This window comes from Talpa occidentalis, unplaced genomic scaffold (genome assembly GCF_014898055.3).
Source record: "Talpa occidentalis isolate TD23 unplaced genomic scaffold, MPIMG_talOcc4v2.1 talOcc4.7, whole genome shotgun sequence".
NCBI lineage: Eukaryota > Metazoa > Chordata > Mammalia > Eulipotyphla > Talpidae > Talpa > Talpa occidentalis.
The window spans coordinates 79,838,881-79,866,723 of record NW_023605083.1 but is presented as its reverse complement, the minus strand read 5'-3'; positions in this window follow the sequence as shown (position 1 = coordinate 79,866,723).

Genomic DNA, 27,843 nt, shown 5'->3' with positions numbered 1-27,843 from the left:
TGTCCTAAAGATTGCCAAATATCCCCTGGGAGGCAAAAATCACCCCTGGTTAAGAACCACTGGCTAGAGATATTATATCCTTGAACTTGATATTCAAGGCTATCTATGATCTGATTCTAAATTGCCTTTCATTACTCTCTTCCTTTGTCCTTTGCCTGGCATCCTCTAACATGGCCACAAATAAGTCTACAGATTTTCTACCCTGTTCCCCTGGCCTGAGGCCATGCTATTCTCTCCACTTGGAGTATCCTTTTCCAGTCTCTGCTTATTAAAAAAAAAAAATCTACTTGGGGCACAAGATTCACATCAAAAGCCACGTCTGAGAAGCTTCTCCAGAAAACCATATTTCAGTTCAAAATTCCCAAATAAGGATAAAAATCTGGAATTGCCCAGAATTACAAAATATCACAGCTGTAAGAGACCTGGGGAAGCACCAAGATCTTGCAGGGAGGCAGAGAGAGGCTCAGGGAAGTGGAGTGTCTTGCCGGAAGACGATTGAGCTGGGCTAGAATGTGGCGCTCTGAATTTCTAGGTCCGTATTCTAAACCCTGCATATAAAGGTGCTACCTAATCAACAGGAAAGTTAGCATTGCGGCCCTGAGGAGGTCACAAAAGCTCTCTTCTCCACCTCAGTGCTCCTCTGTCAAATGAGGGATGGAATCAGATGTTCCCAGTAGGTCATTCTGTGCTGTTCTGTGCCATTATGGGTCTATTTGTTTTTTGAGAAATGATTGCCATCCAAATGTAAGGTGTTCTCATTATTAATACTTCCCCAATCCATCCCACTATGTCAAAATTGAACCCCCGAGCTAACTTCCAAGAAGGTTAACATAACGGTTTTCCTACTCATCATAACAACGCTCCACGTCGTGCCTCCACGTCGCTCCTCAGCACCATTCTTCAAGTTCAAACATGAACCAGAAATGACAAATGACTGTTGTAATGCGCTCTTTGACACAAATCATTTCTGATTGCTTGGGACCCTGGACAACCTTGAGCATGCAGAATAAAGACGAGAGGGAGAAGTCTTAGAAAATGAACAGCTTTCACTTCTTGCTGACAAGAACCCTCTGCTCACGAGGCAGCCAGCAGTATGTACTGATTACCAAACATCATTTCAAAAGAGAGGCACCTCTCCTGGGGATTGGCCCACGTGATGATGCATCTCATCTCATTACATCCTAAGCTGCCTTTGGACTGTTTTTTTTTTTTTAATTATTTATTTTAGCATATAAGAGCTGGGGTGTAGGCCAGAGGTGCGGGGGGTGAGAGGATTCACCAGAGACAGAGTAGGGAGCAGAACACGTGGATCCACTGAAATACACTGCTGAGGGGAGCAGCAGGCGAGACAGGAGAGGTCTGCTGTGCCATGAGGGTCACCTCCTTGGCAGTGGCTGCTGATAGCTTCATAGTGCTGAGACTCAACCCCTTGCACCACCAGGGAGGCCCCGGGAGTATTTTCTGATGCTGGAAAAAGATTGACAGACATTCACATGTACAGGGCTCACGGTTTGTGAAGCCTTTGTATATATGATGTCTTACTTCATCATCCCAGTGAACTTGGGGATTTATTGTTATCTCCACCTACCAAGGAAGGAAGGGAGCCTTAAGGGAGACTTTCTAGGACTAGAAATCAGGTTCCTTGAATCCAAAGCCAGTCCCATTGCCCAGGGATCATCTCTAAGGAGTAAAGTTCTTTCAAAGCACTTTTATTAATATTATTTATTAGTTTGTTATTCTCTGTGCATGAAAATGAAAGTGAAATATTGGGAATGAGTGTACATTGACGTGATAGGGGCTTGTCTGGGAAAAAAGGGAGTTGGAATGGATGATCATAAATATTTCTCTTGGATCAAATGTATCAAGTGTAGCAGACAGCAAGCCAAATGCTTTGTAAGTATTATTTCCTTGCTGCTGTACAGGAGTCCTATGTGAAAAGTACTAGAATTGAGGAAACTGAGACTCAAGGATAGTTTGGTAACTTTCCAAAAGCAGAGCCAGGATGGGGGACTGAAGCTGAGATGAATGGCTGTCCACAAGGATTCAAGTTCCTTTCCAAAGAGTGAAGCTGTTGCTGGGAAGTGGTTTCTAGCCAAAAACTGTACTTTCTCAATTCCCCTGAGATAGATGAGGCCACATGGATCAATTCTTAGCAGTGAATACAGTTGAAATAGACATTTCACTCAAGGATAGAAATGGTTGCAAGCTGCTGTGTCTTCTCTTTCTCCTCCTGTCAGTGGACATTAATCTCTAGAATGACTTCAGAGTCGTGTTTTACATGGCACAGTGACCACCAGCCTGGATCCCTGAATGTCTATATGGAACAGAGCTCTCACCTCTACTCCAGCCTTTCACACACTATTGATTGCACATTGTATAAGAGTAACATACACTTAAATTGCCTTTTGTCATTGAGATGTCAAGAGTTATTTGTTATAGCTGTTGGCATTACCCTGAATAATGCAGAGACAAAAAATAGTCTTATTTAAATGTGTATGCTCTTGATGATAAACTACAGGGTGGCCCTAGAATTGTTTAGATTAATGCAGAATGTAGAAACAATGAAGAACCAGAGCAAGTGAGTTCAGGAGGAGCAAGTGGAACAAAATCTACATAGATTAATTTAGGGACCTTTTGGGCATCAGAGAGAGCCAATCTCTGTCTTTAACTTTTTAGATGTGTGACTTTAGGGAAGTTACATAACTGCCAATAGTAGGACCAAGAGATTATCTTCAGTAAAGAGAGCTCCAATATGGGATCCCCAATATTTCTCTGAAATGGCCTCTTTTACCCAGAAGCCATTTTTACAGAGACTCACAGCATGGAGGAGAAAACCTAGACTAGAGAGATATGGTGACTTGCCAAGGTCATACAGCCAGTGCCTGCAAAGCCAGGATAAAAAACCAGTTCCTTAACTCATAAACCAGTGCTGTCTCCATTCCCTTCCACCTGGGTCATCTCACAGGCAGGGACTAGTCTCCCAGAGGCACCATTAGCTGCCCCAGAGCAAGACATGTCTCCCCCCACCCTGACCTGTATATCCACTTAGCAGCTGTTCAACCAGTGCCTGTGGGGTGGAATTAAATCCTCGGGCAGAATTTTTCTACAATGTAGATTCATGCTCTCATTTAAAGTACCAGAGGGCCCTCCAAAAGGAGTGACCAAGACATAAGGTCATAGGATAGAGGTACTTGGGGACTTGCATAAACTAGAGCTGTGAATTCGTGTCTCATTGTGAATATTTGCTAGAAACACAAAGGACAAACGCTTGTATCTATAAATTATTTTTTTCAGCTTCTAAAGTCTGTTCAGGTCCAGATTTTCACTCCCTCCAACACACAAGGCTGTGCAGGAACCATGTAGATGAGGAGACTGAGGTACAGAGAAGGGACATGACCACCTCTAATGAGCCATGTGGCCTTAAGCTAGAGTCTGAGGGCGGGTGATGGTTAGGTATTGTAGTGCATGCTCCAGCCACCCAGAGTTGGAGCCTGCAATGCCCCCAAAGTGGTTCATTTCTGACTAGCAGCTCCTTCTCAGATGCTCAGCAGGTACCTTGCATTTTAATGGGTCCTTGATGCTCAATGCTTGCAAAGGAGGTCAGGTTCCTAAATGGACAGGCAGATGGAGAGGCCTTCTGGACTTTCCCTGGGGTCGAGAAAGGCTGCTCCTGCCATTGGCTCCTGCTTTCCTTGCCCTGGAATGATTTCAGCACCTTCCATGCTAATAGCTTAGTCCTCCTTAGCCCCCTTCAGGGTTCTCCAGCTGGTTTCCAAAGTGAAGGGCAGAAAGGCTGGAAACACAAGCAGGGCAGCTCCAAATGCAAACATCTTAAGGCCCAAATGTAAATTCTTTTTTTTCTTTCTGCCAAGAAAACCCAGAAGACTTTTATATGCAGTGCCTTGCAGAAGCACAAACAGTGAGGACTGCTGCATAGCCAATACAGTCTTGGTTAGGCCACACATAATAAAAACCCAGTGCAGGTGCCCAGGGCTTTCTGACTTGCAAGCACATTCGCAATTTCCTTCTTATTTGATTCTCAGAGGAAGCCCTGAGCAACATATTTGACTAGAGCAGGCATTTACTGAGTGCTGATGGTGCGGGGCACAGATGCCCATCCTGAAGGAGCTTACCCTCCAGGTGGAAGATGAGATGTACCGGAAGTCACTCGAGGGAGTGTGTGGCATGCCAGGAGAACCGTGTGGTGTCCTGGGGATACATGGAGGAGACTTTGCTTGAGAACGTGACAACCAGGCTAGGGAGGAGTGAGCCAGGCAAAGGGTTGATGAAGAGGAGGGCTCCAGGCAGTGGGAAAAGCACTTGGGAGGACCTGAAGCTGAAATTGGTCAGGCCTTGGATTAGTGTCCTGGGGTTCCTGCAACTGGGTGTCTTCAACAACAGAAACCCGTTGTCTCACAGTTCTGGAGTTCATTTATAAAAGCTGGAAGTCCAAAATAAAGGTGTCAGCAGGGTTGATTCCTCTAGGGATTCTGAGGGCCCTGTTTCAGGTCTCCCTCCTAGTTCTGGGTAGCATCAGGCATTCCTTAATTTGTAGATGCATTCTTCTTATGTCTTCATGCCATCTTCCTTCTGCGTGTGGCTGTCTCTGTGTCTATTTTTCTCCCTATATATAAAAACAGTCTTATTGGATTATGGCCCATCCTAATGATCTCATCTTAATTTGATCATCAGTAAAGACTATTTTTTTTTATTTATTTATGCATATAAGAACTAGGGTAGGGCCTCCCCTGTGGCGCAGCGGTTGAGCGCTGGGTTGCGAAGCTGCCCGTGGCCTCTGCAGCGCAGGTTCGATCCCTGGCTGCTCCCCAGGCACCAGAGGAGGGTCCCACATGGCGCGCAGACCTCTCCTGCCGCCCACTGCTCCCCTCAGCAGTGTACTTCTGTCCTTCTGCCTGCTCTGCTCCCCACTCTGGCTCTGGTGAATTCTCTCACCCTCCCGCGCTTCTGACTGTACCCAGTGCTTGTACAAATAAAAAATAAATAAATAAATAAATAAATAAATAAATAAACAAACAAATAAATAAATAAATCTTAAAAAAAAGAACTGGGGTACAAGCCAGAGGTGCGGGGGGTGAGAGGATTCACCAGAGACAGAGTGGGGAGCAGAATAGGTGGATTGACTGAAATACACTGCTGATGGGAGCAGTGGGCAAGTCAGGAGAGGTCTGCTGTGCCACGTAGGTAACTCCCTGGCTGGGGATCGAACTCGTCCTGCAGTAGCTGCGGTTAGCTTCATAGGTTGTGTCTTAACCCCTTGCACCACCAGGGAGGCCCCAGTAAAGGCTATTTCTAATTAAGGTCATATTCATAGGGACTCAGGATTTGGACATCAACATTTCTTTGAGAGACATAATTCGATCCACAACAGCACTGCTCAAAGAGTTGAAAGTGGTGTAAGTTTCAAGAGAAGAGCAAGGTTGGGAAGGCCAGTTGTATCTGCCAGGGTCATCTCAGGGAACACTCAGAAGCCATGGGGAAGATCTTGTCATTTATCCTAAGGGCAAGAAGAATCCATCTCTGTTGTCCTCACGCAGACATAGTCATGTCTTTGGGTTGTCAGGGCTTTAAGCAACTTCCAAAAGCATTTTTCTGGTGGGGAGGATGTAGCTTCCTTACTTGATTGTGAATTATTTGAGGGCAGGGACCCCCAGCATAGTGATCAGCACCTGGATATGCTTAATAAATTAACTGAACTCACACTTAGTTCAGTTCTTATATCAGTTGAGTGCAAAGTTGCCTCTTCATTTATATGTGATTTTTGTACATTTCACATCATTGTTGCAATAATACACATCCCTCTTGTACATCTTTATGCATAGCCTTATTTCTTAGATTGACATTTTTATTTCATCCTCTTAAAACTGGAATCCTTTGTTATGTTCTCTCAGACTCATGTATCTTATAATCTGTGATTTATAGAATGAATCTGACTGGGTGTTTTGCTATTTATCTTAGGGAAAAAAGCAAATAAATTATTTGTGTGTCTTTAATGTAGAGGGAAGTAACAGCATCAGTTCCCCATCTAAAGATTGACAAGCTAACATTTAAAATTGAGTTTCTCCAAACATAACATTGTTAGAAGTTGTGAATTCAATGATCTATTCTAGGATTTAAGATTTGCCTGTGTCATTTCTTCTCCTCCCCTCCCCTTGTCTACGCTTCTCCTCTACCTCCTCCTCTCTCCTCAACTTCCTCCTCCTCTCACACATCTAAGCTGACCCCTGCAACTTTCCTCAGAGAGAAAGAAAATTTCTAGCCCTAGAGATACTCTTTGGACTCGGAAGGAAGAGGAATTAGGAGCTTCAGAATGCCTCCCCCTAAACACAGTAATTGAAAAGCTGGCAAATAAGAAAGAGATATGCAAAAAGAAAGAGCAGCTCTGGATCAAGAAGATGTGGTACATATACACCATGGAATATTACTCAGCATTCAAAAAAGATAAACACATGCAATTTGCAGCAACATGGATGGCGCTGGAAGGGATCATGCTCAGCAAAATAAGCCAGAAAGAAAAAGAAAAATACCGGATGGTCTCACTCATAGCAGGAATCTAGAAAACTTAAATAAGGGACCAGGAAAATGAATAACTATAAGAAAGTGAAAATCAAAATCAACAAAAAACTATGAACCAGAGACACTCTATGGGGGATGGGGGGCAGGGAAAGGAGGGATTGGGGTCAAAATAAGGGGGTTGCAATTGTATGGGGAATATAAAAATAAAATTAAAATTAAAAAAAGAAGTAGAAGACAAAAAAAAAAAAGAGCAGCTTATCACATCACAGCTTCCAGACTAGAAGGGAGCCCAGAGAATGACTAGATCTTCCCACCCATTTTACAGATGGGGCCAGAGAGGCTCAGAGAGCAATGGGCACTTACGTGAGCAGACCCTCCAGGTAACAAAAGACCAGGAAGTTTGATGCTCAGTGCAAGTTCAGGTCATTGCTGCAAAACACTTGGTTAACTGCAGTCAGGGGAGAACTATATTATCAGGATGTCCTCTTTCCCAGGGCTTCTGGATCCTTGGCCCCCTTAGAAACATCATGGGGAAGGATAAGCAGCCTTTAGGCTTGTCCAAGATTTCTCTTAATGAGGAAGACAGGAATACAAAGATAGCTAGGTCCCAAGGCATAGCACAATCTGAGCCACGCATATCTAGACATTCATCTACCCGGAGGGACTTTCGTGCTAATACTTCCTAAGCAGCCCTTTCAGAAGCCCCCCATGCAGCAGGGAGTATGGGTCCAGGTACTGAAAACCAGATACTCTGTTCTGAGACAGTCTGCCCTTGTACTGGGTTCCCAGGTCCCTCATTTGATCTATTTTTTTGATTAAGACTCACTAGACCAGTTTGAGAGATTAAACTTCAGGCTCTGATCTTTACTAGCTGTGAATTGGACAAGTTCCTTTATCCCTTGTGCCTGTTTCTCATCAACTTCATGGGAATAGACACAGTTCTACTTCACAGAGTTCCTGCAAAGACTAAATGAGATCATTGGATGCAAAATGCTTAACATAATCCTCATTATATACAAAATACTTGATTCACTTTGCTATGTGTGGAAGATTCACATCTTTAGTGGAACATAAAAGCCAATTCAGATCAACCTGTGATGTCTGTGATGTGTGATAGGATTGTGCTCAACCTCCTGAGGTGTCTTTGGGGTCCTCAAAATCACTTTCACCCAGAATCCTCTTCCTTTCTGTAAAGTCTTTTGGAGTGAGATGGATAGCATGAACAATGGTGGTGAAGGCTTGAATGCACAGCTTAAATGGCTCAGACTGGGTCTCCCTCAAGCCCCGATTTCAACATTGTTTTGATCAGAATGATGGTTTCAGCTGGCAGCAGTTGATTGGCCTACACAACTCTCACATTCCAACAACTGATTGATTCCTCAGGGATGAAGCTGCCTGTGGTCCCTGCTCCCATTACTGGACATGTACTCCTGGTCAAATTCTCCAGTTATTTTACATATATTCTCTCATTTAGTACTCAGAGCCCTATTCAGCAGACCTTTCTGTATGGGGAAACTGGAGTCAGTTCAGAGAGGTTAAAGGAGCTGCCAGCGCCCACTGCTATTAGAAGGAAGAGCTGGGCTTTGAACTCTGGAGTTTCTCAATCTTTCAGCCATGTTAAAAAAAAAAAAACAGGTTTGCTGAAATGTAATTTACATACACTGTTTACACCTTTTTTTAAATTTCTATGAGTATTTATTTATTTATTTATTTATTAGAAGATTTATTTATTTATTTATACCAGCACTGGGCACAGTCAGAAGCGCGGGAGGGTGAGAGAATTCACCAGAGCCAGAGTGGGGAGCAGAGCAGGCAAAAGGACCGAAGTACACGGCTGAGGGGAGCAGCGGGCGGCAGGAGAGGTCTGCGCGCCATGCGGGACCCTCCTCCGGTGGCCCGGGAGAAGCCAGGGGTCGAAACTGCGCTGCAGAGGCTGTGGGCAGCTTCACAACCCAGCGCTCACCCACTGTGCCACCGGGGAGGCCCCACTCTTTACACCTTTAAAGCAGACAATTCAATGAGTTTTGGCAAATGTATACAGTTGTGTGACCACCATATAATCAAGCTATAGAAAAGTTCCTCAACCCCAGAGGTTTCTGCTTGGTTTTCTGTAGGCAATTTGCTCTTTCCAGTCCCAACCCCTGATAACTGCTGATGTGTTTCTGCATCTACATTTTTGCCTTTCCTGGAATGACATTGAAATGGACACAGGTAATCTGTAATCTTTTCATCTGACTCATTACCATTACACCTTTGAGTTTCATCTCTGAGAACATTTGTTTGTCCCTTTTTATGACTGAATAGCAGTCCACTGTATGAACATACTACAATTTGTGTCTCCACTCACCAATTGATGACCATCTGGATTGTTTCCAGCTTGTGGCCTCTATAAATAAAGTTACTAAAAACATTTGCCTGCAAGTCTTTGCACGAACATATGGTCATTCATTTCTCTTGGGTAAATGCCCATGGGTGGAAATTCCTGAGTTTCAGGTTAAGTAAATGTTTAGCATTAGATGAAACAACTGAGCCATTTTCCAAGCTTTCTGTATCATTTTGAATTTTCACCAGCATTGCATGAAAGAAATTTTTCAGTCAAATTTAAAATTTTATGCTCAACATCTGCACCATTCTTAGCTTTCTGAGTTGGGAGCCTGGGAATAATGAGCACTGCATTTCATTGAATTTCATAGAATTTTATTCTAAGACACCATCAACTTTAAGATATGCCATTATTCTATGTACTATGAAGAAAAAAAATCTTAAATCTTATAAACTATGACACAATGCTTTATTATCACTTAGAAAAAATGTAAATAATAAAATAGCATGTATATAACTCTTGTACATACATAAAATGAAAAATAAACTTGACAATAAATGGTTAGAGTACTTGTAGAACATTGTCACCTGTAGAATCTTCTGAAACATTTTTTGATTCTACCTCTTCAATGTCCAAGTTTTTCCTTTTGAGTTTTCCCTATGTCTTACCCACCAATTGATAATGGAGTATTTTTTTAAAGTTTATTTTTTATTTTTATTTTTTTAAAGATTATTTATTTATTTATTTATTTATTTATTTATTTATTTATTTATTTATAGAAGCACTGGGTACAGTCAGAAGCACAGGAGGGTGAGCAAATTCACCAGAGCCGGAACGGGAAACAGAACAGGCAGAATGATGAAGTACACTGCTGAGGGGAGCAGCGGGGGGTGGCAGGAGAGGTCTGTGTGCCATGTGGGACCCTCACCAGTGGCCTGGGATCGAATCGGTGCTTCAGACGCTGCGGGCAGCTTCGCAGCCCAGTGCTCAACTGCTGCGCCACTGGGGAGGCCCAATAATGGAGCATTTTTAAAAGAGAGCTCTGTATTGTCTCTAGGACTCCTTTTCAAGTAATGTCAATGCTGGGAACTTTCTTATTTGATGAGACTCATATTTTACCCCTACCACCCACTGGAATTGGGTATCACCAGGAGTAAAACAACTTCTGTTGAAATCTAGTGAAAAGCATTTTGATCAACACATGTTTGATGCCTTCAAGATATCTCAGCTCCTTGGACAACTCTATTGCTAACCTCTGTTGCTTTAAATTTCATTCTTTTTCTTTTTTCAAAGAAATGTGATGATTTCTCCTGCCCTCAGTACTAGTTGGTTCTATGTTGCACAATGCACAGAACTCATCTGGGGCTTTGACCATATTCACATCCATTCCACCAAGTCCGCCCAACACACATAGGTAAGATGATGCCTTTCTCAGTACTTATTGCCTGCCAGTGGTCTCCTATTTGTGGGAGACATCATTTGACCACTGGCAGGCAATAAGTACTAAGAAAGGCATCATCTTACCTGTGTGTGTTGGGGGGAACTTGGAATGGCTGTTTTAGAGAATGGCTAATTTTAGTGATGTTAACATTGAAAAATTGTGCATCTTAGCATTGATAAAATACAAGATATTTTACTCAAGATTTGGATTTCTGCTGTGTTCCAATATCCCCTCCCAAACCTCTGTCACAGACACCAGAGACATCTGCTTCATTTTCAACAACTCCTTCCTCCCCAACCACATCCCATCAAATGATTCACCCTTCTTACTCACTGCTATCACTTTCATTCAGTGCCCTATTCTCTCTCCCTTAAGCAATAGCAAAAATCTCCTCACTTATCTAGTTGTCTTATATCAATTTCTTTTCTTTCATCCAAACCTATTCATTGCCCCCAAAGTGCTCTTTCTACCAAACAAAAATGAGCATGCATTCCTTCTCGAAACTTTTCCTTGAACCCCATAATTTGAAGAATAAAGTATAAACTCCTTAGCCCAGCATTCAATCTCTCCTGCATTCTGGCCCCTATCTTTCTTTCGAGCATTATTTTTCTCCCTGCCCCACAGCAGGCACAGCTGATCATTTGGTGTCCTCCAGATATACCTTGGGGCTTTTTCCCTCTGGGATCCTGCTTATACTCTGTCTAGACAATCTTTCTCTCCCTTACTCTGATGCAGACTACTCACTGAAGGGAGCCTAACACTTGTCTGGTCTTCTTAGCATGGTGCTTTTACTATTTTTATTTTTTAAAATTCATTTATATATTTTTACATTATTGTTCATTTTTGTACAATGTTTGATTTCTACTCTCAGGTGTAGTCCCAACAAAATTCCCACCACAAGGACACCTGTGAATCATCACCATAGACTCTTGTGCTCTTCCCTCCTGTTTTGATTCCTCTCCCTCCCCTCCCCCTGCTGAATGTCTCTGATTTATAGTTTGCCTGCTAGTTTTGACTTTACCCTCCCACCCCCCATCCCTTGTGAATGATTCCCCTATGTTCCTCTTATAAGTGAAGCTATCCAATATTTTTCTTTTTCCTTCTGGCGTATTTCACTGAGCATAATCCTTTTCAGCTCCATCACCTAGTGTATTTATGAGGAAAGTTGTATTTCTTTCTGGGTTGCTGTTTACTGGGTCAATAGGTATGTATGTAAATCAATATATATGTGGACATGTATGTGAGTATATACATTGAAAATATAGACATACATGTACACCACACATTCACCCTTTTCATTCTTAATTTTCAGGTCTTCTATGGAATTTTCTTTTTTCCTCAATGTTTTTTCAATTCCTGTTAATGCCTTCAATTGTAATATCTTCTGCTATAGATTTAGGAGGTCCTTAGCATTGATCAAATACAACATATTTTTTTAAAAAGATTTATTTATTTATTTATTTATTTATACAAGAACCAGGGTATAGGCCAGATGCACGGGAGGGTGAGAGGATTCACCAGAGACAGAGTGGGGAACAGAACAGACTGATGAAACACACTGTGAGGGGAGCAGTGGCAAAACAGGAGAGGTCTGCAGCACCATTGTGGGACCCTCGCTGGCCAGCCGGGATCGAACCAGCGCTGCAGATGTTGCGGACAGCTTCACAGGGTAGTGTTCAACCACCTGCGCCACTAGGGGAGGCCCCAAATTCAATATATTTTGCTCAAAACTTGAGATTCTGCTATGCTCTATTTTTTAATGCCCACCTCCAAACCTCTGTCACAGACACCAGAGACATCAGCTTCATTTTCAACAACTCCTTCCTCCCTGACCACATCCCATCAAATGAATTAAATTCAATGATGTTGTCTGAGAGTGATGGCATTTTGGAAGCATCTGAGTGTCAAAAAGCAGATGGAGACGTTGACTTCAGGCAATCCTGGGTCAGACCATGGGCCTGTCAGTTTCCTGGTGGTCCTGAGCCAATGAAAGCCTCTAGTCACCGGACTGAAGCCCCTTCTCCAGTGAGAAAAATGAGGGGAAACTGCTAAGTGCTTTCCAACATCCTCAGGGGATGACAATTCTGCCCAACTCCTTTTCTCCTCAGACCCTTGGTCCATGTTTTGTGGCAGGGAAAACCTCTTTCTCTTCTTCCACATTACGTACTTAGAGCTGGGAAGCCCCCGGCCAGCATGGGCCTTCATTCTTAGCCCTCCTTGTAGTTGAACATGGATATGTGACTAGTTCTTGCTAACATGGTGCCAGTGGCAGGGTACACACCATGTTGGGGCCAAAGCCTCTGATCTGGAGGTGCCTCCTCCATGCTCTCCATCTGCTTTTGCTGGCTGGATTCAGATGGTGACAAGGTCCTAGCTCAGTCATTCTCAAATTTGAGTTTCCATCAGAACTACCTGCATGGTGTGCTGAGCCCTACCCCTCTGTTTCTGACCCAGTAGGCCCAGAGAGGGCCTGTGCAGGGGAATTTTGAACAAGTTCCAGAGTGACACTGATGCTTTGGTATGGGGACCAAACTATGAGGAGCACTGTTCTAGGAGGTGGCAGGGCAGCAACAAGGAGAGAGTCTGGGTACCCAAGTGACACTGGAGAGGAGTGTAACAGCCCCGTCAGTTAGAAGTGTCCACATGCAGTTATTAAATGGGCAAGAAGGAAACTTTTATTATGTTTGAGAATTTATAGATTTCGGGGAGTCTATGAATTTATAGAGGGTTAATCTATCCTTAAAAGCACCGCTCCAGGGCCTCTCCTGGTGGCGCAGGCTGTTGAGTGCAGTGCTGTGAAGCTGTCTGCAGCCTCGCAGCGCTGGTTCGATCCCAGCCGCCTGGGGAGAGTCCCACATGGTGCAGCAGACCTCTCCTGTCTCGCCCACTGCTCCCCTCAGCAGTGTATTTCGTCAGTCTGCCTGTTCTGTTCCCCCCTCTGTCTCTGGTGAATCCTCTCACCCTCCCACGCATCTGGCCTGTACCCTGCTTCTTGTTTAAATAAATAAAATTAAAAAAAAATCTTTAAAAAAAAAAGCACCACTCCACTTCTCAAGGGCCCACACCCATTGCCTGCCTGCTGTCTGTCTCTCCCTTTCAGCTGGCATCCAGCTTCAGAATTCCTCAGGTCTTCCTAAATATTAAATCTTATTAGAAACTGGGCCATTGCCCAGAGGGTGATTGTCACCCATCTCCAAACAAGTCCTGTTGCCTAGTGGGGTCTATCCTGTAGAAGCCTAAAGATCCTTCCAACCCACTTGAGTTAGTAACAAGGACTCTTGTCCTCTCCCTGGCTGGAATCACTCACAACTAAGTAACTTACTTAGTTACTCTAAGTAAGTATCCTGGGTTGCTGCCCTGGAATGTTCTGGCTATCCCCTCCAGTGTCTGCAGTAGGAGACAGAATGGGAGAGCAGGTCTCACCCATTTTGTACCTGCTTCCTCATCCCTTGCAGAGCTTCTTGTACAGAGTAGGTGTTCAAAGGCTACAATCAAGGCCACAGCTATGAGTTCTGAACAAGAAGTTGGGACAAGTTGCAGAGAGAGGGATGACAGATGGCAGGGGCTGCAGGCTCACTGGTCAGTGAACACAGCTAGGACCAAGATACAGGTCAAGTATTTCCTCAGTCAAGTTCCTGGAGCCCCGGCTTGTCAGAATGCGGTCTCCCAGACATAAGAGGGCAATTGTGCGATAATTATATATAAAAAAATCTAGCAAGTATTAAGAGATCACTAGTTCAATAAGCATATGAAAGCTCAAAGCAGGATTCATGCCATTAACTCAAATTACATGAGCCGTAAGTCTGCCATCGTCTTCCTTTTAACCAGCACATCAAGGAAAAGCGGCGCTTTCATTGGTTTATTAAAAGGATTTAATTAACACGGAATATTTCACAAGCAGACAACCTATGACAGAATAATTAAAATATAGTTTGCTGAAATGCACATTAATTGGTTACTAATTATCATGTTTCATTCCCTTTTAAAGGATAAAGATATGCTCGGGAGACATTGCTCTATGTGGGAGCAAATCTTCCTGCTCGTTTGGCTCAGCATTTAATTAGAAGAAAGGACAAAGTCCATCACTCTGAAATTCTGGAAACTGGAACAGAAGTCTGAAGGAGCAAGTGAGGAGTGTCACTGCACACTGGCGTGCAGCGTGGTGGGAGAGCACGAAACGAGGAGTCTACAGGCCTGGCAGCGAGACTCCTGCTCTGCTCTCAACTTGCTATGTGTAGCTCTCCTGCTTAACACTGTTCATGGCTTCCCTTACCACCACATAAATTCTAAATCCAACTATGGTCAGACCATTGACCATCTTCCCAAGATTCTTTGCCTTGCCTATTCCACTCCAGTCATGCTAATCACTTGCAATATCTTCAGCAAATCAAGTTTGTAATGACCACAGGATCTCTGCACTTGACATTTCCTCATCCTGGAATCGGTTCCCTGAATCTTCATATGGGACTTATTCATTCATCTCTCAGTTCAAAAGACACCCAGGAGGTCATCCCTAACAACCTAGTCTATTGTCATTCCCTTTATTCTCTACCACATCACACTACTCTATTTAATTCAGATACAATACGATGGAATTATCTTATGCATGTATTTGTTCACTTATATACAGCTTCTTTCTATTGACTATAAAAATGTCATCAGTTACTATCACTGCAAGCACTGGAATGATTCTGTTTCCTTGAGGAATTGTAGTTATAGCACGTAACACAGTGCCTGCCACAAAGGCATTCAATGAACATTTGTTGATTTGAATGAATTGATTTGAGGGAGTAGAATAGGATATCTTGGAGGATCTGTCCAATTCAATATTTTTGGGTATTCTGACCTTAGCAGAACCAAAAGAGGACACAAAGGCAACTGAAGACAGAGTGTGGCTTAACTCTTTTTTTTGTATCTCCCACAGGCCTTCAGCAAAACCTCGCCCATGATGGTCTTTCAGTGGGTGTTTGTGGCGGGGGTCCACCTAGATCTGCAATTCTAGAGTTCTAAAGCACCCATGATTAGAACCATGGCTCCTTCTCACATCTCCTTTTCAAATCTGTAATTAAGGTGATATCACTTTAAAAACTGATCTCCCCCCACCCCCTATTCCTTTGTTCCCTACTTCATCCACTTGCTTCAGGATATTTTATCAAGACTAAGACTCTCCTTTGAGGACTCACTTTGAAATTAGCCAGAACCTTGGCTGACAGATGTTGCCTGTGGCTGTCAGGTAGATATTCTTGTTTATAAAATGAAGAATCCAGATCCTTGGCAATGCAATAATGATCTCCTGTATTATGAATCTAAAATTCTGTCCTTTCCTTCCATAGGGAAATCTGGAAATGCAGTGGATGATAAGGCTTTGTCCTAAAGAAGGTGGTAACTCCCCACTCCCTGTCCCCACTATAATTCAGTCTTTCCCCCTTCTAGTGTGCTCACATCTTCCTCCACCTTAGTGACCTGGAAGATTACTAGACATCTCCATGCTCTGTGTCTAGTAAGGTGCCAAACCTGGACACATGAAGGCAGCCTCAGAGGCTGGGCCAGCTTCACCTCAGCTGGGGCAGGTAGCATGTTTTCTATGTTCTGCACTTTCAACTTTCATCTCTAAAGAGCTTGTCATCCCAGGAGAGTGGGAATTCACATTTCAGAGACATAGATGAGGGCAAAGATAAATCAGACCCTCCATGTGATCTAGTCCAACTCAACAAAGTTCTGCACAGTTATTTGGGGTCAGAGTCCCAGCTAATAATAAAATAGTAGTTTTCCTACTTGTGCACATACTGCAGTTTATTTAGGAATCCAAATACTGGAAGGATCAAAAGATATTCTTCTAAAATTTTAAAGTATTTTCTCCTTTCCAGGTTTGTAGTCACAGTCACTGCTGTGAGCTGCCATGCAGGAATCATGGGATTTTCACTGGGTGGCAAGTGACTGGCAAAATATATCATACAGGATGAAGGCTACTACATGTGACAGTGACGGGGCAGGACTGATGGTGGTGGGCATTTGCACTGATGCCAAGTAACCCCAGGAATGCAATTGCATATTGGACAGTTCTTATTTACATATTGGGGCAGGTAGCAACTATTTTAAAGCTCTATTGTGTAGTAGTCAAAGCAAAGGAGGAAAGAATCTAGAACCAAACTGTGGATTTGGTTCTGGTTCTGTCACCTACTGGATAATGGTTTCCTCATCTAGAGGTGAGGGAAATTACCCTCATAACCTAGATGAGATGAGATAAAGTGAGAATATTTTTAAATGCTATAAGCCAGAGTGGAAGGCACAGTAACTTCTGAGTGAGGGGATTAGGGCTTTTAGAGGAGGTGTAGTTGAAGTGGGCTTCAATGGATGAGTAGGAGTTCAAAAGACAGAAAAATCTGTGGTGTGGGTGGGGATATAGGTAGCAGAGAAAGTGGTGGTATTGGAAAGAGGCCACATTTTAGGCTGGGAACAGCTTGGTGAAGCCTCTGTGTGTCTGGCCTGTGAATTATAGTGCAACAAGAGTAATAAAGGCTAGCGTGAAGCTCTGTCTGAATCTAATGCAAAGCTAAGGAATTTGGACTTTATTCAATGCAGGAGAATATATATTTTTTTCAAGATGGTATTTTTATGCTTAGAAAAATAAACAATATTTATCTTAAGCTCAGTACAGAAAATGTGAGAATGCCAAACAATTGCAAAGGAAAAACAATCACATGTAAACCCAATGCACAAAATAATTGCTGTTAACATTTGGCTGTACGTCTTTGCAACACTTTTTTGATGAATATGTATGCTAGTCTAGCTTTACCAAAAATGTTTCTTAAAAACAGAGAGTATCACAATCAGCCTTGTAGTTCAGAAAGATCTTGGTGGAAGCCATGAGAAGGAGGCCTCGTGGAGGCTGCATCCAGAGGTCAGGATGCTGTTAGCTTCATTCTGGTTCAAGGGACGGGTGAAGAAGGTCTAGGCCAGGTAGTGCCAAAGGGGACTGCGGGGAAGGGATGGATGTGTTCCCAAGCAGAAATACTCTAAGAGAAAACTGCTATCTTTCTAAAGTCAAATCTGAAGCCAATGGTTTAATCAAAGCCAGTCCGTGACTGCGACTACTCTCTATGCCCCTAGTTCACTTCCTGGCCAAATGCACACAGCTTGGTCTTCCATGCTTTCCATTTTCTGTGCTCTTCTTGAGGATAGTTAGATTATAGATCTCCTCTTTTGGCAGCTCCAGATCTACCCTCCCCCCCAAACTCAACTGTGCCGCTTTGAGAACTGCATAAAGAATATTTGCAGATTGTTGGTCTAAGATGTGATAGCTGTCAGGACTCCTTGGGTGTAGAAGCCATAAGGATGTCTTCCCAAGGAAGCTCATGGTGTCTTCTGGGATCCAGCAGGTGCCAAGCCGCTGGTTTCTCTGACCAGAGCCACGCAAAGACAGCTATTCTTCTCTTGCCTCCAGCAACCCCCCACCCCGCTCTCCGCCACATCCCCACCGCCAAGCTGTGCCCAGAAAATGAAGGTTATCACAAAGGAGCCTGAGGCTGGTCTGATAAATGAGATCTGCTGTGGGTGATGGAAGAAGATTGAGAGACCGGATAATTGAGGGTCTGAGCACAAGGCTCTGCAGACAGCCGGGATGGGCTCACAGCGTGGACCACATTAAAATCCCATCACCCACCGCTTCCTGGCGGCCCTGACTGCCTCACTTCAAGTGCTATTTTATAAGCAGTGTTTTCAGAGAGTTAACAAATCTGGAGGGGCTCTAAAAGGAAAAGGGCCTCTCTGTTGAATAGCTTTTTTCTTACCAGAGGAAATGAGAGATGGTTTTCCTTGTAACCCAATTTTCAAAGCCTATTATTACAGAGCATTGGGAAGATTTGCCTCCTGCCAGTCTGAGCCAGCTGGGCCAGCTGTGAAAGGGAGCTGAGAGATCAGCCGGACACTTGCTAGGGCAGGGCGGGTGGTCACAGTGTGGCGTTAGCATCACCTCCCTTCAGTGACACGCAGGGCACTACCTCACCTTTTTTGCACTAATTTTGCTCCCTTTCCTGAAATGGGAGGGAGCATGATGTGAGAGTCTCAGCATGGACTCACCATCAAATGACCTTGGCATACAACCCTCTTATGCTCTCTTTGCAGCCACCTGACCTACAGCTTCCCTTCTGGAAAAGGAAGGGAAGACTCAAAAGCTGCTGCAAGGGCATGATGGGCTACATGTGCACAGTGTCTGGTACATTTAGGCCAGTGGGTTGAACTCTTTTCCCTCCTGTCCCTCAGAGCACCCCAGAATGTTATTCAGCCTCCCAAGATAAACCAATGTGATTTTTTCATTGTTTTAGGGAACAACTTCAGGGTAGTCATGCTCAAAAGTCACCCAATAAGTTCCTGACTGGCTGGAAGCTAGGTGGCCAGTGGATGCCACACCAGGCATCCTGCTGAGAGGAAGGGCATGGCTTTGGGTGGATGGAAATGCCTCTCCAGGGGAGTGCTGCCAGGCTCCCCAGATTGCACGAGAGCTGGGAGGGGAGGTGCATGGTCAGTGTTTCTTGATTCCTGGGCCACTGGATGGTGTCTCCAAAAGGGGGGCTCTGAGCATCAGGGGATTCAGCTACCAGTTGGATTGGAACTGACCAAACGAAAGGGAGCCCTATAGTGTGGCACCCCTGCCCATCCCCTGGGGTGGCAGTGGTCAGGGTAGAACTGGGACTTGGTCAGGGGAACAGCAAATCTATGCAGTGGAGGTAGGGCATGTGACCCAAAGGGCAACGGTGCCCTCTGGGGGCAATGGTGCCCTCTGGGGGCAATGGAGGTGCAGTCAAGAGGATGAGTAGAGACAGCGCTTATTTCAGGCTTGAGAATAACCAATCCTAATGCTAGTAAGAGTGAGACTCTTAATCAATCCTAAACTCTTCCCATCTCAGAACCTTCGCAGGCCCCAAGACACAATGTCACAACTTAAAGTGAGGGTCAGCCTAGAAGAACTGCAAAGGAACTTAAAAAAAGCAAACAACCAAACAAATGAATGACTTTTTGCTTCTTAACCTCTTCACCCTGATAAAGGAGATTTAAGGGGAGAAAGATATTTCAATACCAGCTAGTATTTACCGAGCTTTTGTTATGTATCAGGCACGATACTGTGTACTTTACATCTTTAACCCAGTTAATTTTCACAACATGATGAAGTATATATTTTTACTCCTATTTTAGTGATAGAGAAAGTTACACTTAGTGAGATAAAATAACTTAGCCTTTGTCTCCAATGCACTTGGGAGGCTTAATGAGCGTATGAAGCACCTCGTAGAGTGGAAGGATCTAATAAAGGATTCTTGTTGTTTCTCATGCAACAGGTGGGTATGAGTCTGAGTTACCTGTTTTTATTCCTGTGATTGAATTCTCTTTACAAACATAATGCAAGCATCCAGAAGCATTGGAGCTACTGGGTAGTAGATAAATTGGGTGGCAGTGCTGACAGCAGTGAGGACTAGGACAGAAATTACATAGGGTGACCACGAAGACCCAAGATACCTGAGACAACTTTCACAAATTGGAAGCTGATGCTTAAAACTGCCTAGGAGAGTTTCCCAGGCTTATACTGTCCTGTTCAGGAAACGGCTTTAGTAGAGGCAGTATTATTTTGTGGAGTTTGATTCCGTACAAAAATACAGTCTCCATCCTAAGTGAGCTGATAGTTTATGGGGAAGGAGGACAGTGGTACAATGAGACTGTCTAAGCTTGACTATTTGTGTACGTGTCAGTATCAGAACTATGAAAGCCTGGTGTGATTATGTAAAATGAATGTATGTCAACCTTATAATCCAATAGACTTAGGAGAGATGACTTTCCAAGAAGCAGGAAGTGCACATAGAAAGATGTGGAAGGGACATGCAAAAAAATGAAACTAGACTACTACCTCTCACCGTGCACAAAAATCAACTCAAAATGGATAAAAGAACTGGAAATAAGACCTGAAGCCATAAAATATATAGAAGAAAATATAGGTAAAACATTACAAGACATACATCTCAGAAACATCTTTAAAGACTCATCACCCAAAGCAGTGATAGTGAAGGCAAAGATAAACACCTGGCATTACATCAAACTGAAAAGCTTCAGTACAGCAAAAGAGACAGTAACCAGAACAGAGAGACACCCACTGATGGGCAAAAAATATTTGCATTCCATCCAACTGTTAAGGGACTAATAACAAAGCTAAACAAAGAACTCACATGGCTCAACAAAAACAAAATAAACAATCCAGTCAAGAAATGGGCAGAAGAACTTAAAAGACATTGCTCTGAAGAAGAATGCAAATAGCCATCAGGCACATGAAAAAATGTTCAACATCCCTTATAATCAGGGAAATGCAAATCAAAACCACACTGAGATACCACCTTACACCAGTAAGAATGGTACATATCAAAAAAACAAATGTTGGTGAGGATGTGGTGAAAAAGGAACTCTCCTACATTGCTGTTGGGAGTGCAAACTGTCCAACCATTGTGGAAAGATGCCTGGAGGTTCCTCAGTCTACTAAAAATGGAGCTACCATATGACCCTGCAATTCCACTGCTAGGCATCCACCCAAAGGACACAAAAACAGTGATTCAAAAGAGCACCTGTACCCCTATGTTTATTGCAGCACTATTTACAATAGTAAAACCTGGAAATGGAACCAAACCAAATGCCCAAAAATAGATGACTGGGTCAGGAAGATGGGGTATGTATACACAATGCAATATTATTCAATAATCAAAAAAGATCAACTCATGCCATTTGCAAAAATGTGGATGGAGCTAGAAGGAATTATGCTCTGTGAAATAAGCCAGAAGGAAAAAGAAAAATATCGGATCATTTCACTTATAGCAGGAATGTAGGGGAACCCAATAAGACATCAGTGTAAAAAAAATAGTAACAGTACAAAACACAGCAAAGCAAAAAAACAGACAATTATAAATCAGAGACATACTTCAGGGGAGGAGGAGGGAGAGATGAGAGGGAGGGAGGGAGGAGCACAGGGGACTGTGGTGATGGTGCACGGGTGCCTTGGGGAAAGAAACTCTATGGGGACTCAACCTCAGGGGGTGGGAGGAAGCAAACATTGCTTAAAAATAAATAAATAAATAAATAGATAGATAAATAAATAAATAAAAGATCAACATGGAGATATTAATATTAAAAATATATGAATCTGGATGTATACAAAAAATAAACATTGATAACTTATATAAACCTATAAAAAAAAAGAAAGATGTGGAAGGGCCTGGGATCCCCTAATGCATGGGGCCCTTCTAGTGTCTATAACTGGAATCTTTCCACATGGATCCTCTGTCTTCTGTGGTTTTTTTTTTTGGAGGGGTTGGTAGGTAATGGATGTGGGGTCTGAAAGCAAGGAATAAGCAACTTAGCCCAACAGAGGGTAGAACTTTTCCTCACCAGCAAAGGGGATTCCATTTCTAAGGTTAGCTAGGGACTGAACTGCTGTTCTAGGTTGAATGATAGGTCAGACCCTTAATTTAATGAGAAGTGACTATCAAAGGGACTTTTGAGAAGAAAACATGCCTGAAATGTTCTAGCAACCACTATGCATGATGAATGAAAGGAAAAGAGCTGCCTATAGATCAAGTAGAGGCTGAGGACTTTAAATAAAATTTATCCTGATGCTCTTTACCCCACTAGTAGCTCTTTTATTATCTATCTCTATTATTATCTCCATTTCTCAGATTATCAGTAAGAGGCAGATTTGAAGATGAACTCCAGGTCTGTCTGGTTCTGATGGATATGCCTTAAATGCTTATCCTCTTCTTTCTCTCCAATACATTTCGTACTACTTCCCCATGTCTCTGAAGGATGAGGCATCAGAATGAACCTTAGTTACTTAACCCATAATTCCAGATTCCCCAGTTTCTCTTGGATCTCTCCCCACTAAGTCTACTTATGCTTTAGGTCTGCTGCTGATTAGATGAATGTGGTTTAAAAGCATTCCTTCTCCAATTTGGATGGAATCAATGAAATAAATCCTGATGAGATAAGAAAAAATATTTATATTTTCAGCTTGCACTAAAAGCTCTCTTCACAGTGGAAGTCTTTGTTAGGAATGTACCATGACACATTCCCAGGGGTGGGAGGTGAGACAGCACAGGGATGCACATGAAGGGAACAGTTTTTTGAGAGGCAAGAAGATTTTCCTGTGACTCTATATTGGGAGTGTATTAGAATTCTCCTGAGAAATAGAACCAATAGAATATAGAGATATAGATAAATGTAAGAGATCTATTTTGGGAATTGGCTCACATGATTATGAAAGCTGAAAATTCCCACGTTCTGCCATCTGCAAGCTGGAGAACCAAGAAAGTTGGTGGTATATTCCAATCTAAGTCTCAAGGCCAGAGAATCATGGGAACCAGTGATGTAACTCTCAATCTGAGACCAATGACCTGAGAATTGGGTTGGGGGGTGGTGGCGTTGGTGTAAGTTCTGAAGTCTGAAGGACAAAGAACTAGGAGTCCTGCCGTCTGAGGTCAGGAGAAGATGGATGTTCCAGTTTAAGAAGAGAGAGATGGAGAATTTGCCCTTCCTTTGCCCCCTTTTGTTCAATTTTGGCCCTTAACAGACTAGAGGCCCACTCATGTGGGTGAGGATAATCTTTACTTAGTCTTCCAACTCAATTGCAATTTCTTTTGGAAAAGCCCTAATAGACATACACAGAAATAATGTTTTACCCACTCCTGGCATTTCTTAACCCAGTCAAGACCTTGCTTTAAATTGACACACAATATTAACCATCACAGAGAGAGTAAAAAGAGGAAAAATGAGAGCAATGAAAAAGAGAGACTGAAAGGTAGAGGGTAGCAGTTGCGACAGTTCAAACCTTCAGCAAATTATTAAACTCAAGAAATTCTTGGTTCCAAACCTATGAAAGGGCTGGGCTTATGTTGAGATTAGCATGGGGGAAACATTAGACCTCAGGTCAGAATAGCAAGAACAGAGATTAGGCATTCCACAAGGATCTAGCAGTCAGCAATTGACAGAGATCATGGGAACAAGTCTGGATTCTCACAGGCTTGATTTGATTTGGGGGTTTGATCAGCCTTACCTAAATCTCCAAGAAATACAAAGGCTCTAGAAGACACTTGAGTTCTACCAAAGTGAACTTCTAGTTCTGTCCAGGACAAGACAAGATTCAGCTCAGATAAAAGCACTGCTTTCTGGGACTTAGAGTCCCAGGCATGTCTTGGAGGCGAGCAGGAGTCTATTGGTTACAGATCAAGCTATCTCATGGAAAGGACACCTGTCTGTATATTTTAAAGATTTCTGCTCATTACTGTAATGAGATGCCATAGCAAGAAGAAAAGCTGGTTTCTGAGGCATTTCATCATGAGATAGATACATTTAGCAACTAATAGTCACAGCCAGAGGTTATGGGTTAGAGGGTTCATTCATCATGGTATTACCACTTTTAGATGATCAACCAGCCTTGGTCTTGTGCCAGAAACTTGGGGAGCTGGGATAGATCAAAGAGCAAGTTGCACAATAAGCTGACTAAATGAAGTTCTTGGAGGGGCAAAGGACAGCATTTAAGGGCACTGACACTCAGTGCAGGCCTGGTTGCATCTCCATTCACCTTGGCCTTGGCTAGCGGAAAGATCAGAGTTAGAGCAATGTTACAGTCCATTTCTTTCCTGTCCCTGTGACCTTGTAATACTTAGGGGCTAATGGAAGCATAATTATGTATTTAAAGTTTAAATACATTTAAATTCAGAAAATTATGCAGTGTCTTCTTCCAGCTGCTTCAGTGAAATTTTCGACTTTTGTGAAGCACAGTGGAATATATTCTGCTAACCCAAAGTTTTGTGGCTGAAATATTTTCCTACCCAAATTTGGTAGGAAGTGAGGCCTGTGAAGCTAGGGTTTTGCTCACAGTGATATTTGAGAAAAGTCTTTGTTGAATTGTAGGAAATATGTTAGTATTTTCATGTAAGCTAGCCAATGACTAGCATTTCCCTTTTTGTCTTCCCTTTAGTGACCTACATGAAGAAAAGCTGTTATTCTCCTTAACATATGCCTAGTTCCCATGTTAGCCTACGTTATTCCCATTAGCATATCTTAGCAAATTCTGTTAGACAATTGAACATGTCTAAGTCTATGAGAGGTGCCCTTATATCAGTGGAATCACAGGTGAGGGATGGAAGGTGGAGGACCTTCCTGAACTTAGCTTTTCCTGCTGTTCTGTGTAAAAGTCCTTGTTGGACAGCCACATTTGCAGCATCAATCCTTCCTCGTCCTTCTTCTTCATCATATTGGCATTTACTCTGCATTTTCAGTGGGACAGGTATGATGCTGAACACTTTCCAAGAACACTCACCATAAAGTGGTGATATATATAGTTTTGTTTTGGTCTCCACTTTACAAGTGGTAACTCACATATCTAATTTCTTGGAAACCAAGTGGAAAGCCAAGTCTGGTCTCAATCTGTTTAACTCCAAAACCCTGCCCTTAATCTCAGAAATAGCTTCCTAGTTACAAGACTCAGGGAATGAAATTGCACAAGACACTACTTCCATTCATTCATTTATTATTTCAACATCCATTAGGCACCTACTATGTGTTAAACACCCTGCTAGAGTAAAGACCAAAAAGATGATCACTGTCTTCAGAAAGCTCATGGTCTGTGCTATCACATAAGTTCTCTAGCTGTAAATATATATTATAAAAGAGAATGATGGGGCTATAATCAGGGTTTTAACAGGATGTTATAGGAATTCTGAAAAGGGGGCAATTTGGTATGTGTGGGAGTAAGAGTTCTGAAGCTAAGAAAAGGATTTTTTGAATTGAGTCTTAAATAATAATTGAGAAACTTGAGATGAAAAACTGAACAGATCAAAAGTTAACATAATTTGGGCCTCCTCGTTGGTGCAGCGGTTGAGCGCTGGGTTGCGAAGATGCTCGCAGCCTCTGCAGCACCGGTTCGATCCCCGGCTGCTCCCCGGACACCGGAGGAGGGTCCCGCATGGCGCGCAGACCTCTCCTGCCGCCCGCTGCTCCCCTCAGCAGTGTACATCGGTCCTTCTGCCTGCTCTGCTCCCCGCTCTGGCTCTGGTAAATTCTCTCACCCTCCTGCACTTCTGACTGTACCCAGTGCTTTATTTATAAATAAATAAATAAATCTTAAAAATAAAAGTTAACATAATATGTCCAAAACATACTTCTCCAGGGTTTGTCACTTCATTGAATGCATCACCAACAGTCTCATTTTTCAAGAGAAAAATCTAGTTTTCCTTTATTTATATATCCTAAATATTCTTCCTAAAACTCTTTTAAACACATCAACTTATATCTACAGGCATAACTACCACTCTAGTGTAATCTGGCATTCATTTGGGCATTAGCAGTGCCCTTTTCATTAAAATTAACTTTTCAGTCACTTACTACACACACACACACACACACACACACGTATATATGTATATATAGATATTTATATATAAAATTCAGGGTTATATTTTTATATCTCCATGTGTGCATATGTTTCACTTACCCTCCACCAAGCCTCCTATAACAATGCCCTGTCTTCTTTCTTCCCCATCCCATCCTTTCTCCTCCTGCTCACTTTAATAATCAGTATATATTTCTCAAAGTCTAAAGGTTGTATTTGTTGTAGCAGTTTTCCCAAATTCACTCTATTTTTAGTTTCCTTTCCTCTGCAAAGACTACTCTGTTTACTCATTTGGATTGCATATATATATATATATATATATATATATATATGCAAGGTATGTGTATATATGTAAAGTTATTACATATGTACACATACCTTCTTGGACTCTATTACTATTCAAGATTTTTTTCTTTCCTATGTATCAGATTTTCCTCTTTCTATGCTTGCTTGGTGATTTTTGTTGTATTGTAGACACCATAAAGATGTATCAGATTCCGAATTCTGCTATCTTCCTCTGAAGAGTGTTAAGTTTTGCCACCAAACTCTTCTGTTTCTCTCAGATCATCTTGAAATTTTAGAGGCTAGGTTTTATGCTTATTATGGAACGGGGCATTCAGTAAAAGATCAAGATGTTTTGTAAGCTTTTCCAACTTCATAGGATTCAAATTATAAAACTTCCCATGGATCTTATTGAAGCTTGTTTTTACTTTTTTTTTTTAATAGAGGCATGTTATTTATTTATTTGTTTGTTTGTTTTGTTTATACATGCACTGGGTACAGCCAGAAGCGCAGGAGGGTGAGAGAATTCACCAGAGCCAGAGCGGGGAGCAGAACAGGCAGAAGGACCGAAGTACACTGCTGAGGGGAGCAGCGGGTGGCAGGAGAGGTCTGTGCGCCATGTGGGACCTGCCTCCAGTGGCCGGGGAGCAGCCGGGGATCGAACCGGCACCACAGAGGCCGAGGGCAGCTTCGCAACCCAGCGCTCAACCGCTGCGCCACCGGGGAGGCCCTGAAGCTTGTTTTTAGAACAGATCTAGAATAGTCTTTACTCTAGCACTAGTCTCAAAAAAAATTAATCTTAAGGGCCAGATTGCAAATATTTTAGGTTTGTGGACCATGTGGTCTCTTTAGCAAATAACCAACTCTGCTGTTGTAGTTTGATTATAGACAAATGACCATGGTTGTGTTTCAAAATATTTTATTTGAAAACATACTTAGCTGTGTTTATCAGTTATATACTATAATTTTATATTATACATTATAGAAGCCATAATTTGTGTATCCTTACTATAAGACATAGTCCTTATTCCTAAAGACTATTTTTTTGATGTCTGAACTTGATCCCCAGGTGGTAACAAGGTTGTCACACTGTAGCTGGGCCATAACTCCAGCAACTCCTAGAACTGCTCAACCTTTGGTATTTATACTCCACCATCAACCTTGTAACAGCCCCTGCTGGTAAGTTCTATGTAGTCTTCCCCTGTACATGTTCAGTCTAATCTTCCTACCCCACAGACTTCTGGGGATGCCATTCTCTCTAGCTTTCTTCTCTGTGATGGCCTTCCCCACAGAGTCGAGTCACTTCAGCAGTGCCCAAATCTGATCCCTATCTCTTTAGTGCCAAGCTTTATTTGGGCTCTGCCTCTCTATATCACAGTTAGGAAATTGCCCCTAGATGGAGAACTGAAGAAAATGAAACCTCACCTCATGATTTTCTCTGTCTTGTGATGCCCACTGCCAATGCCCCAAAGCTGTTTACTTATATATTCAATCCAGTTATGTAATTTTTTCTGGGTTAGTCCAGTGCCAATTTTTCTATCATGGTGAAAAGTAGAAATTTCCACATGCAAACCTGTGCTCTTCAATCTATTCTCCACTCAAAGGCTCTTTTCCGTCTAATCATCTAATCATGTCCAATGCCTCCCTAAATTGGTTCAATGATTCCCTATTACTCCAGAGATAACATCTAAGGAACAGAATCTGGTTTTTCCCATCAGTGAATTCTCAACACACAACAATACACTTTAGGTATGTAATAAAATATTTCTGAGTAAACGAATGAATGAATAAGAAATGACTTTTTTTTTTTTTTTTGACAGGGAACAACTTGGACAAAGACAGGCA